The 13,979-nt window shown below is 32.3% G+C and overlaps 1 protein-coding gene across 2 annotated transcripts in view; it reads left to right on the top strand.

The window, feature by feature from the left end:
• NOVA1 (NOVA alternative splicing regulator 1) overlaps positions 1-13,979 on the top strand; it is a 142,970-nt gene that overhangs the window by 44,589 nt on the left and 84,402 nt on the right. Inside the window, exon 3 of one of the 2 annotated variants that reach the window (XM_027110973.1) lies at positions 2,412-2,513. The exons of the other annotated variant lie outside the window; for it this stretch is intronic. The gene's annotated coding sequence lies outside the window, so the exon portion shown is untranslated. The remainder of the gene's footprint in view (positions 1-2,411; positions 2,514-13,979) is intronic. 2 annotated transcript variants of the gene reach the window in all.

The raw sequence follows: 13,979 nt of genomic DNA, 5'->3' as shown, positions 1-13,979 counted from the left end.
GACATTTGAAGTGATTGGGAACCAACTATATAGTTGCACTGTATGCTATTATTTCAGATATATTTACCAACCTCTTCCTTCACTGAGCATCTTTAATACATGGTAACAGTTCATTTGTCATAAAAGTTACCACAATCTTGAAGAGCACCGTGCACATGATTTTGTAATGATGTTGGTAATATTGTGAATTCATTTTAAAGGTAAGGCTAATCTACATGTTGTAACACAAGGATTCTTTTTAAAGGTGTTGTGTATGTATGAATGTTTGTTGTATCTTTTATCTTCAGAAAACTAACCTGAGTAAAGAAAATGATACGTGAAAGTAAAGTATTATATGTATAACTTTTTCAGAAAATATGTTTCCTTGATAGATTCTTCACATTTAGATTTTTTTGTTTGTTTGAAAGGCAAGACTGATAAAGGAGGTGAAATTATTTTATATAAACAGTTGAAGCCAAATGTTTTTCATATCTGAGCCTTTTCCAAGTAAGTACTGTGTCATAGAAAGGACCGGTGTGGCTTTTGGGGAAATGTAGATTCTAGGAGTATGTAGCAGTGTTCCAAAACTTGTATTTAGCATTTTTGTATCTAAAATAATGCAGAAATGTATAGCTTGTGATGTTGATGTCTTTTAGAAGACACACCTAAATAAAAGTAGAAGACGCAGCTAAGTAAAAGTAATATATTATGAAGTTATGTAGCAGTAAATAAAGATGGGACCCTATAAGGAAGTTTTATTTTTTTGACATAGCTCTTTTGAACAATTACTGCTGTTACTGATAATAATAGGTCAGTATTAGGTGCTTTATGTGAGTTATTTCATTTCATGGTTGGAACATTCCTGTGTCTGCTACTCATTTTACATAATGAAGTGCTCAGATTTAGGCATTTGATATAAATGATTACTGCTGCTTATTCAATTGGGTGTCTTCATATCATTTATCAGTAGTTCCTTAAACTTTTTTTGGAAAATCACAGAGCCTTTTGAGAACCTGACAAAAGTCCATTTCCCCTAGAAAAAAATGTACTTATACACCTGCATAATATGTCTTTATTTTAGCCTGCACTTTTGCAGAGTTCTTAGGTTTCCTAATTCCCATAAGTAGACCCCAGATTGGGGATCTCTGATCCATGTCTTTTAATAAAGAGACTGGAAAACGCTGTACTTTTTTCTTCCTTTATGATCTCTTGTCACTTAAAGGAAATAATATTCATTTACATTATGCCTTATTATAGAAGGAATTTAAGAAAGCTGAAGGGAATTGTCGGCTACCTCTAACTTCAGTGAATATATGCCAGAATAAATTCTGTTATGGCAAGTGAGATTCAGATAGGTTTGATGGATGGGACACTTTTTAATGGTCATATTTGTTGGACTTCACATCAAAGCATTCTCAGTCTGTTTCAGGAACCTAAATGTGATATTTTGAAATAATGTAATCAGTTACCTCTTCAGATTAGCATAAATATAGTAGCTGTGCCTAGAGATAGAAGATTAGAAAGATAGTACCTTCAAGCCTAGTGATTCAGTGATATTTCTCAGAGAATAATTTTTGGATTTTATCTTCTGATTCCATCAAAGGTAAATCATGTAGAAAGGGTGTTGTTTTGTAATAAAAGTAGGTTATAGTAATAATTTTATGTATTAATGAGCTAAAGTTACCATATAATTGGTTAATTCATTGTTTATATGGGTTAAGGATGAAGATGTGTTTAGATCCTGACTCATTGTGACTTTGGAGAAGAGAAGTTGTCATTTTATAATGAGGTCACTTTTAAAGCTCCCTTTTATGAAAAATAACCATTGCTAGTAGTTGAGGACTGGTTATTTTATAAAATTTTTAATATGAAGTAATTAAGAATTTCAGAATGTTTTTTCTTTACAGTTCGTTTTAGATATTTTCATGTTACTTATTTATACTTCAGGTTTGATATCTCACCTATTTTTTTTTTTTACCCCTTGAATTGTTAAAACAGAAGTATTAAATTGGCTGAACAGAATAAAGAATCATACTGTATACATTTGCCTGGTTTTAGGTAAATTACTATAGAAATAATGTTATAAATCAGTATATAATGCTTGGGTTTAATTTTTTAACATATGTTTTAACAGTGATTTCTAGTTATATTGTGAATTGAATAACTGTATTTCTATTTTTTCCTTCTCATTCTTAACATTCAATTTTTAAGTGAATAGTAGCCCATCTGTGTAGGGCTCTTGTGACTGAATGATGTATTCTGCTTTGCTGTGGCACAGTTTTCAGACAGCCACTTTTGTTGTTAAATGTTTTCATTTTCTATAGTACTTTTCATCCCTGTATATATGTACAGGAGTCACTTCACCCACCACCGAATTGCAGCCACTTCTGAGGTGGAACGCAGCAACTGTTTAACAGCGCACTTTCCCCTAGGTGCTGACAGCTGTAGAAGAAATTGTACATGGTCCTGTACAGAAGGTATTTCTCCACTGTGCCATCTGCAGAGTGAAACTGACTAGGAGTACTACATAGACTGTAAGTTTCTTGTGTACCCGCCCTAGACTGGAAAACCCAATATGAGAGAATAACGAAAAACTGGGAAGCATCATTTAAAAATGTATTGAGGTCAGTTAAACTTAGTGCTGCTCTCCCTGGCTCTAAATTTTATTTTAAGGTCATCTAATTTGTGATTGGTACTGTTTAAATAACAAACAAATGGATGCATTGCTCAGAAATGATTTTATTCTAAAAGCAAATGTAACTAAAATGCTTTTATAAATACTTCACTTTTAATGCAACTTAAGAGAATCAATTTGTTTTTAAATATTTTTCAAATAACCAAATCAGTATTATATGATTTTAGAGCTGTGTTCTTAAAGGAGCAAATCAACTTATAATTCAACAGAAACATCCTAATTAGCTTTCCTTGCAGTGTTGTATGCCTTAGTCTTAATACTTTCACTCTTCTCATGAAAGTTTTGCAACAAAGCCAGTTTGTGATGAATATAGTTTTGATTTTTTGTTTTAGAAGCATTGCGTTTGAACTTTTTAACATATTGAAAGAAAGCGTGGGAGAGAATAAATAGTAAATATTTGAACTTCCACGTAACTTATTTTAGTCTCTCCCTCCCATTTAACTGTTTAATGATTTCCTTTTTTCCTTTTGTAAAAGCAATTTTACAAGAATGCTGCTTTTGTAATAGTTTGGCATGGTTATGACTTATAGGATAGGAAAATAACATTAGGAACTGCTGTGTCTATTTTTAAACAATATGATATGGATTGTTATATTTCATTGTTTTGCTTTTTTTGAGTCAGTTGTATGACTTACTAGTTATCTTTGTGTGTGTGTTGTGTGTGTGTGTGCATCTATAGACGTTTCTGTGGCAAGAAATTAGGGTCTCAGTCATTAGAAAGTCTTAATCTTATAAAACAGTGTCATTTGTTTTAGGTAACTTTAAAGTATGTGTCATAACTTAAATGATATTTGTGTACATCTCTATACTGTAGGTTCTCAGTGAAAGCAGATAAAAGCCTCTCTGGGCCACAGTTTGTTTACTTGTAAAATGAGGTGGGTGGAAGAAATTATTTTCTAGAGACCTTTAAGTGTTTTCTGTTTAACTCAGTGGTAGAATTCTATGTATTGAGAATTGTACCTTACATTATGTAACCAAGATATTTTGGTGCAAGTGATTTTGTTCCAGTTAGAATATTATTTGTACTAGTTAAATACAGAGTGATGCTATTTTAGAATCAAAAGAGGAGTTCTGATTTCCTACAAAGATTTTAAACTGTCTCTAATTTTATAGTGGAGTTACCCCCAATGTTTTGAAATAATTTTTTTGAGAAATAATACAGTATGATTCTCATCAGGGAGCATCAAGCAGATTAGAAAAAGCTAGACTTTATTTACATTCAGAAAAGAATGCACTTAAATATTACCAAAAAACTAACATTTTAAGGAGATTTTACCCCTTACTTGCATAGACTTAATACTTTACTCAGTAGTCAAAGCGTTAAAAAAGTGAACATTAGTATTTTAAAAAATATAGTTTAGACATAATATAATATACTTACGTACCTCTAGCAAGAGGGTATTTTATCAGTATGTGAAATATTCGATTTGCTATAACTGGTTCCTTTGTATTTTCTGCATGCAGTGTAAGTATTACTTAATCCCATTCATCTTATTAACTGAAGTAATCATATTTGACAGAATAGGCCGTATGTTTTATATATTATTTTACTGTGTTGGTGAAAAGGTACAAACTATACCTGTGGTGCATATGTGAGTATATATTTTTCAGTTACACAGGATATTTAATTGTTATATATTAGATCTTCCATGGATGATGAAGTTTAACAACTTATTAGATTCATATGAAACTTATACTTTAATATACTCCCAGTATATGGTATTTGGAAGAGGGAATTATATGGAAACTTTCATTTTTATTTAATACACTTGTGTACTATTTGAATTTAATGAACATGTACTACTTGTGTAATCAAAAATAATGTTGGTGTTTCAGTTCAACTGTATATTTGAAACGTTAGTTTATTTAGAAATTATCCTCATTGCATAAAGTATCTTATCGATATCTAATATCTCTATTTAATTGTTTATTTTCCAAGAGAGTACTCTTCATCATATTCTGAAGAACTAGAATTGTGGTCAGGCTTATTATTTAATTTATACTCTCTTAATAATTTGGCATTCAGAAATAAATACTAAATCAAGAGCAGTTAATCTTAATGAAACCTTTATTTTTTCATCCTCCCCCATTATAATTTTCTATTTGAAATAGGAAAAATGAATCAAATGCATAGATAATAGAAATTTCTAAATAATTATATGTACTTATACTTCCAGCAATAATGTTCTAGCAACATCTAGCTTTCAATTAAAGATTTTAAAAAGAAATATTAAGACTAGCTGAAGAAATAAGTGAAAATGATGAGAAAATAAGCTACAGAGAAGTATACTTTGTAGATTTTAATTTAAATTAATTTTAAAGAACATACATTTTTAAATGGAGTTTCAATATATATTTTTACATTTCAGGTACTCTTCTCAGTTTTACAAAGTACATACTCTGTCTTTTAAATTAGAGACATTTTTAGATCCATCCCAAACAGATTGTTAAAAAATTGTCTTACCAAATTTGTCTGAACAAATTTTTGTGATATATTATAGGGAGATAAAAAACCTTTCAAATATATTTCCCAAATAACCTCTGGCAAATATATTGAGATAAAATCATCATATAATTACCTCAATCTTTGCTATATCTTATTTTATATATATATTAATTCCTGTCTGTTTTCATGAATTCTGCAGGTATTTCTCATTATAAATCGAATTAGTTGAAAATTTTAAATGTGTAAGTTTGCTTAAAGAACTATTTAATGCCACAAATCTTTTATCTTTAATACTGAATTAGCAAGCATTATTACTTAAAACATTTTCTTAACTCTGAAATTTCAATGTGTTGTATGTAATATTTGTGGTGTGTGTGTGTGTGTGTGTGTGTGTGTGTGTGATCTTCCTAATGTATTTTCTGAAGCATGGTTGGCATCCTGATTGCCAGGACTTTGTAGCTATTTAATCAAGTGTAACTTAACAAATTTAAGGTTTTTTTGTTTTGTTTTTTCAATCTGTTAATTGGAAATCATTACACCTACCTCACAGGGTTGTTGTGAGGAAAAAACAATCAAACATGTGAAAGAGTGCTTAGCATATACTAGATACGCAGTATATGAAAAATGAGTGTTACTAAAACCTTTCAGTGGCCTCCATTGTTCTTTTGATAAAATCCAAATTCCCTGTCCAGGTATTGATCTGGCTCCTCAACTTTATTTCTTTCCTTGTAGACTGCATGTATTGATTGATTGATTGCTACTGAACTTTTACAGTTCCCAGAATATGCCATGCTTTCTTTGGGCCTTTGCCTGCCTGCAGCATTCTTTCCAACCACTCACATACCCCTTAATCCCTAGGCTACTATCATCTGTATAACTCAACCTAATCCTTTAGACCTAACTTATTTTTTTTAATTTTTAAAATTTATTTATTTATTTTTATTTATTTATTGTCGGCTGCGTTGGGTCTTCGTTGCTGCGCGCAGGCTTTCTCTAGTTGTGGTGAGCCGGGGCTACTCTTCTTTGTGGTGTGTGGGCTTCTCATTGCGGTGGCTTCTCTTGTTGCGGAGCATGGGCTCTAGGCACGTGGGCTTCAGTAGTTGTGGCATGTGGGCTTAGTAGTTGTGGCCCATGGGCTCTAGAGTGCAGGCTCAGTAGTTGTGGTGCACGGGCTTAGTTGCTCCATGGCATGTGGGATCTTCCTGGACCAGGACTCGAACCTGTGTCCCCTGCATTGGCAGGTAGATTCTTAACCACTGCGCCACCAGGGAAGCCCTTAGACCTAACTTTAATTTCTCTTTAACTGAGGTGTTTCCTACTGCTTCATCCTTTATACTTTTGTTAGGTGACCCTTGTACATGATCCTGTAGGCTTTGCTTATTCCAGTTCTTGTGTGTTTCTTTCTGTAAACTCCTTGAAGGTGGAATCTGCCTTTAACTTCTTTTTCCCAGTACTTAACAGAGTTTCTGCAACTCAGGACATGAGTGAACATTTAAAAATAGATGTAAGTTCTCCCTAAACAAATTCACAGTATGTACATGATTATGTGATTGGTACTCCTTTAAAAAAATAACTTTAATTTTTCTATATTTATAGACTAGATTTCAGACTTCACAATAATCACATCAAAATTATCGCTTTATAATCAGACTACTTTGCCCACCATTTAGCACTCTCTGTGGGTTTATTAAAAGAGATGGACTCACCAGGGTACAAGCAGAAAGTTACTTTATTTTTTTCTGTCACTGTACCCAAAATCCCATTTTTAATATTATTTTTTCTGTCTCAGTGCTGTTCAAGTACCTATCCTTGTTCTGCCCTTCCCTTGCTCTTCTTCCTTTTTCTCCTCCTCTTGCTCTTCTCTCTCTCTTGTTCTTTTGTTTTCTCTGTCATTCCTTCTTTACTCACTCTCTGGCATTGCAAAATAGACTGTTTTCAGGCAGTAAAAAAACAGGCTAAGAAATTAAAATTCCAAACTGTCATCCAATGTAAAATTTCTCCCTTACATCAGCCTTACTCAAAGCAGTCTTAAAACTCTGAGTGGGGAAGGGGAACAGGACATGTCAACTAGTAGACTTTTGTATTAATTTCTTTTGCCTTATTTTTCCTCCCTACACACTGTGCAGCTCCTGGGTCTTCCAAAGATTCAAGATTAGAAATAGAGAACAACTAATTGGTAGTAAAGGTATGTTGGAAATCTGAATGGATTCTTTCTCTTGCTTTTTGGGGTTTATCAAAGATTCCTACTGTCTGAGGATAACCCAGTTGTAATTTGATACTTCCTTTGTCTTCCTTTGACTACCTTCCTTAGTCTCTGACTTTCTGGTCTACCTCCAGCCTCTTTCTTCTGGGGTTATCTTGTTCCTTTTGTAGTCCTTTGGGTAAAGTTTCTTTAAAAATGGCTCAGGGCTAGTTCCTTTCCCAGGGATCCTTATCTGTCCTATGGGAAAATGTAATTCTGTACTCCACAATCTCTGAAATGGAATTCTTGGCCATTTCTGAGGTAGTAGCCTGGAGTGAGGTCATCTTGCCCTCTTGCCTTTAGATTTTTTTTTCAGACCAAAGTCCAGTTCCTGTACCATTCCTTAAGTGTCCTGTATTCTGAAGGGCATAAGCCAAAATCTGAGTGAATCATTGTTCTATTCCTTCCCCAAACAATTTATAAACTCCCCTCCTCCAATAGATGCTTATATTTTTTTATGTGAATGATAGACTAAAGGATACATGAGCAATTATTGGCCACATTCTTTCCAAGTGTTGCATAGATGATGTATCACCTCAGCTCTAGTACTTGGAACCTATTGTTCTCAGCTTTGGGTCCTTAGCAGAAACGGAGAAAACAGGAAAATTCCCATTTTAATATCCTTTTAAATCACATGCACTGAGGCCATTATGGGGAGCTGGCATATCTATGAATGTTCATCCATTTCTGTATCTCCATACGTTGTCTTAGGCTATTCTGTGAGTTTGGAATGTTCTTTCTAGCTTTTCCTCCTGATAGAATCTTACTCAGTCTTCGATGTCCAATTTAGGTGAAGTCTTTATTGGTCTTGGCAGTTAGAATAAATGCTTTTCTCTAGTGTGTTGTGTGTTCTCACTAATACTTTGTTTAAAGTATTATTGTATTATGTATAAATATGTCTGTCTTCCTATTAGATTGTGAGCATTTTTAAGACAGCTACTGACTTATTTCTTGGTGAATCCCTTACTGCTGTTCTCTGTTATGTATTCAGTATATTATTTGCTGAATTAATGAATCTCTTCTAAACACAGAGATTGGGGTTTATAATATTACTGTTGAGTAATTAATACTTCTGTTTTTATTTATGTATATCCTTAGTCCAAAAATATTTGAGGGTGCAAGAATTATTTTTTATGCCTCTGATTTTTTTCTTTTTAAGCCAGTGGTATTGCCCTTCATTCATTCTTAGGCAAGTGCATTTTAGGTTTTAGTTGTGTTTTGGCTCAGTTGATCTTCTTCCATTTCCGTTGCATCTCTTTGTTTTTCTTCCTTGTTTTATTACAATTGATAGAGTGTCAATGATGATTAAATAAGGATAACCAGGTAATCCAAGCAGGTTCAGGTTGAAAGTTAGGGGAAAAAAAACCAATTTCTTTCCATTATCAGTTTTTCTTTTCTTTCTTTCTTTCTTTTTTTTTTTAAAATTCTTCAAGGTTTCAGATTGTATCACAAAATGTGGTCAGAAATGGTGAAAAATCAAGCTGTTGGTCACCAAGAACACTGGTTATGAGAGAGTAGCATTCCTATAACAGAAAATTAAATTGAAGTTGTATTTGTTGGGAGTAAAGTGCTGTTTCAGTCAGACTTTATTGTATTGTTATTTTGAGTGATTGCTGTGCAAAAGTGACTTAAACAGTTTGGAATGCAGCATTGAATTTCTGCCATTCTTCAACATAATTTAATGCAATCTTTATTGCTGAAATGTAGCCAAAAGTAGGATTCTTTAATATGTATTGTCAGGTAAATATATGATAATTAGATAATTCCCAAGTCAAAAGGGTATTGTAAGTAGAAATAATTGAAAAATTCCTTTGATGTTTAAAAATCTTTTTTTTTTCTGGAAAAATTCCTTTGATGTTTAAAAATCTTTTTTTTTCACAGGCAGTTTTTCTGGAAAGTTCCAAATGAGTATAGCTAGTATACTAAGAAGTAAAATAGAAAAAAAATGTGTTCTCTTGAAATCAGATCATTAAAGTTTGAGAGAAGATAAATCAATTATCAATAAAATATCAATAAAAATTAAAAAAATAATTTTTTGCTCCTATTTCCACATTGCTATTAAATATGGATTATCTCATTTAAAATTTCAAAGAAAGATTTTTACCTTATTTACTAACTTTCACCAATATAACTAGTGACACTTTAATACTTAATTTTTGATTTTTATCAATTAATACTTCCTAGCCTAGGAATCTTAGTGAATGGATGTTCTGACCTTTATGTCAGGTGAAATGGTAAATATGACAAATCTCAGGATCAGATGAATTTCAAGCAGCATTGATGCAAGGAATTGTAATATATGTGATTACTTTATGAAGTCATATTTCTTATACCAATAGACTTTTGTATTTGTGTTTTCATAAGAAGGAACAAACTGTAAAATATGACAAAGTGCATCTAGGTATCAAGAAACTATTTATTCCTGCTACTTTACTCTTTTCCCAACCATTGCAGTAATTCAAAATTCTATTTACTTTACAAAATTAGTAAAATTAATTATTCTTGTATTTTTCACTTAGTTTAAGGTGAATATTGCTATGTGATGGAAGTTTGATATTAGAAAGAACAAATTTCTATTTTTCTAAGTTTTCATGAGCATATTTTGGAAAACTAAAATTCAGGAGTGTTTTTAGGAAGCATCTGGTATGTATAGCCACCAGTCATCATATAGGAAAATTAATACTTAAAAATATAGTTTTTCAAAATATACTATCTGAAATATATTTCTCTTTTAAAATTTGTCATTCTGTTTTTCTTTTTCCTTTTAAATGGTTCTTTCTGTTTTTTAATTGTGATATTGTCTAGGACTTTAGTATAGAAACCGTTTCAGTGGGTCAAGTAAAATGTTAAAAATTAAATAGTAAAGAGCTCTAAAATTCATCAGAAACCTACTTCTTTATTTTATACTTAATGTTAGTGCTCCACAGCATAATACCTTACTCATGTTGCGGAGGTAAACGCAAATAATAAGAAAATTGGCCATTAATTGATATTTACTTTTTACGCTTCTTTTTGAAATTCTATCTCCACATTTTCCCACTGTGCTGCAGGTTGTGACAGATTCAGCTTGTCTGAAACCAAACCAGATCTTTAGTTTTCCATTCTCATTCTGCCTCCGAACCGAAATCATTCTTGCTGTGGCTTCACCATAAACCTGTGACGTAGGGTCAAAATATTATCTCTCTCTTCTCTCCTTTGATTTGAATATCATTCTATTTATTTCCAGATTCTAAAATTGTTTTGCTTTTAAGATGTCTTAAATCAGTATGCTTCATTCTATATTTACTGATAAAACTCTAGTTCATTACTTATCACTTACCAAGATTTGTGTACTAGTTTTGTCTTTCTATTTATATTACATTTTCCTTGAGAGTAGAAACCACATATTATTCACATTTGTGATTTCCATAGAGAATATTCTCAGTAAATCCTTTCTAAGTTCACTCAATTAATTGTGAGATAGTTGATTCTTGGTATTTAACTCTTAAAAATATTGAATGGATTGCCAAAACACAGGTCAGTCCCACATTTAAAATCAGTCACACATTATTCCAACTAGATAATTTTCCTATTAATGTTAACACTACCAGGAAAGTACCTTAAATTAATTCTGAACAATAACCTATTAAGAACACTTGGCTTGGTACTAACTATGTGAAAGCAAATTTTACTGGCCTTATGCTAGTATATATGCTAGTTTGTAGGCTCCTATTATAACTTACACACTGAGTTCAGTCTTTTTTTCCTTTGATCCCATTTTTAAAATATGGAGTTACAGGCAGTTTTGAGAAAATAATTTTAGCAGAAGACAACTAATGGGTTAGTTCTCTTTTTACGTTAGTCCCTTTCTAGTTCTTTTAGACATATGTAATACAAATGGGAAGCAAGTTTCTTTTGAAGTCAACTCAACTCCCAGTCCCACTGTGGATCTGATTTATCCTAGTAAAATGCAGTGGCCTCCTAAGAAGAGTAATATCCAAGAACATGCACGGATTGCTTACCATATGCCTTTTCAGCCTCTTCCCACATCACCTGTGGACATTAACTTGCCAGAGGTGAAGCTCCTGCCAGATCTGTGATACAATCAAATGAAATAACTCAAGACTATTCTAGACAGATAAGCAATCACACATGTACAGAAAACAAAAACAAAAAAACAGCCTTACCCTAAGTACCAGGGAATTGGGTCAATAAAGGAAAACTGAATTGGAAGATTTTTAATAGAAAAACAATGGAAACAATTTCACATCATATTTTTCAATGGAGGCTTGGGAGGAAGCCCATTGTTCTCAAGGAGGTAATTGAATGTTCCTTTTTTCTATATTTAAATTGAGAATTCTTTCGCTATATTTTGGGCCATTTTTTATCTTGGTCATTGACAATATTCATTTTTTAGATTATAACATATAGTCATTTCTCATTTTTTATTTTTGGTTTTTTTGAAATAAGCATTTTTAAAACTTCAAAAAATTATTTTAGTGCTTCCTGTGCTAGAACTTTATAGATAGCTTATTTTTCCCCTTTGCCTTTTCTTCTTATAGTCTTTGAAGATAATCACTGGTTTATGAAAATTTTCATTATGAATGTGCTATCATTTCAGGTCAGATTGAATATGGGCTTACTGTGGTTTTTTAGAGTGTTTCATAAAATTATTTGAATGAATGTCAGTGTTATATAGAAATAAGATGACCTCTTAAATGTGTTCTCTTAAAAATATTCTTTTCAGTCTATAATTTTGAACATTTTCATTAGTATAATCCTATTTTCTTCTCATTCCCCTCATCTTTCTTTTAGTAGTATGTGTGTGTATTCATCTACATATGTCTATCATCTGTCTACACACATTCACACATACATAAGAGCTCTTAATTTTATAAATTGACTTTTAATATTTCAGTGTCTCAGCTATTTCTTTGAAAATGATAAATTTTCAAGTTAGTTAAATTTTCTTGGTTTATATAAAAATAAAATTTGAAGCCTATGTATGTTTTATAATCTGTTTTCCAGTTTCGCCCATATTTATATTAACATTGGCATATGTTGCTTTTATACGCTATATATTATATCTGTTTGGTGGTTTGTATGTCACTTAGTAAATTTAATATAATCAACATTCTGTTATTTATATAATATTCTATTCTCATTCTTCATTCATTCATTCAATAAATGTTTATTTTGTAGTACTGTTCTCTAGATCCTGTATGCTGGGAATATAGAAAGTCTCTGCTCTAGTGGAGCTTATACTCTTATAAGTGAAGAGGAAGACATATAACACTAAATAATTTCACATAGGCATAAATACTATAAAGGAACTAAGTGCATGTGATAAAAGTGTTGAGGAGGAGTATGCTTTAGCTTGGATAGCAAGAGGAGACCTCTTCGAAGAAGGGATATTAAATTCAGCTCTAAATGATTCGGAGGAAGAAAATCACATTCCAGGTATCAGGAATAACAAGGACAAAAGTCTTTGGATCTGAATGAGTTTGGCAAGTTCAAAGAACAGAGACAAATGCTGTGTGTGTTGAATGTTGTTGGGGGAGAGAGTGGCAAAAGGAGATGTTTATGAGATAACACGGGGTGAGCTCACATGGGCCGTACATAGCAAGGAGAATTTTATTATAGTTAAAATGTGAATATATTGGGCACTTGAAGGTTATGATGATTAACACTGAGGAAATCACTCTCCCAGCTGTATAGAAGATTAACAAGGGAAGGGGTGAGGGGCTAGAAAGAGGTAGTTATTAGGAAGTTATTGCAGTAGTCTTAGAAATTATGGTGGCTTAGGGCTTTTTGAAGTAGAAATGATGTTTTGGAGGGGCACTGTTAGAATTTGTGAATGGATTAGAAATGGTGTAATCAACAGTATCAGACATAATTAAACATTAAATATTCTTCGAAGATTTAATGGACACACACTTTTCCATGGCAGAAATGTACCATAATTTATTTAAATTACAACTCTATTTTTGATTAGTTTTTTTCCTCATTTTTTGCTAGCATAAATAACAACCTTGTCATTTTCTCACCTCACTGCCCTTGTATATAAATGATGATTTGTGATAGCTTTCCAATTTGAAAGGTAAAAAATTGTATCTTGCTATTTTAATTTGCTTATCTTTCATTACTAGGTAGATTGAAATTTTAATGTGTGTATTGATCGATCAGTTGTATTTTTTCAGTTGTGAATTGTTTCTAGTCTTGTTTGGGGATGTTGATATTTTCCTTATTGTTTTGAAATGCCATATTAACTTTCTATGATGATTTTAAGGTCCCAACATGATTTGGCCTTGAGATTTCTTGATTACATCTTATTTCAGTCTCCCCACTGCCCTTTATGCTCAAGACACTTCAACCACTTCTCAAACAGGCTAATCTTTGTCTTGCCTCATGGCTTTTGCACTTGTGGTTATCCATTTTCTGGATCCCTCTTCCTCAAATCTTTACATGGTGATTATGTCTCATCATTAATGTTTCAGCTCAAATGTCACCTCCTTAGCGGAACTGTTATCAACTTTCTAGTGCTACATCCCTCTCACCCCTTTCACATTCCATCACGTTACTGCCTGTGGGGTTTTTGTTTGTTTGTGTGTTTCCCCAGTCTTTTATGGTCTTCATAG

Source organism: Aethalodelphis obliquidens, unplaced genomic scaffold (assembly GCF_003676395.1).
Source record: "Aethalodelphis obliquidens isolate GAN/ISIS:26980383/991018 unplaced genomic scaffold, ASM367639v1 scaffold10, whole genome shotgun sequence".
Lineage (NCBI taxonomy): Eukaryota > Metazoa > Chordata > Mammalia > Artiodactyla > Delphinidae > Aethalodelphis > Aethalodelphis obliquidens.
This window is presented reverse-complemented; position numbering and strand designations above follow the sequence as displayed.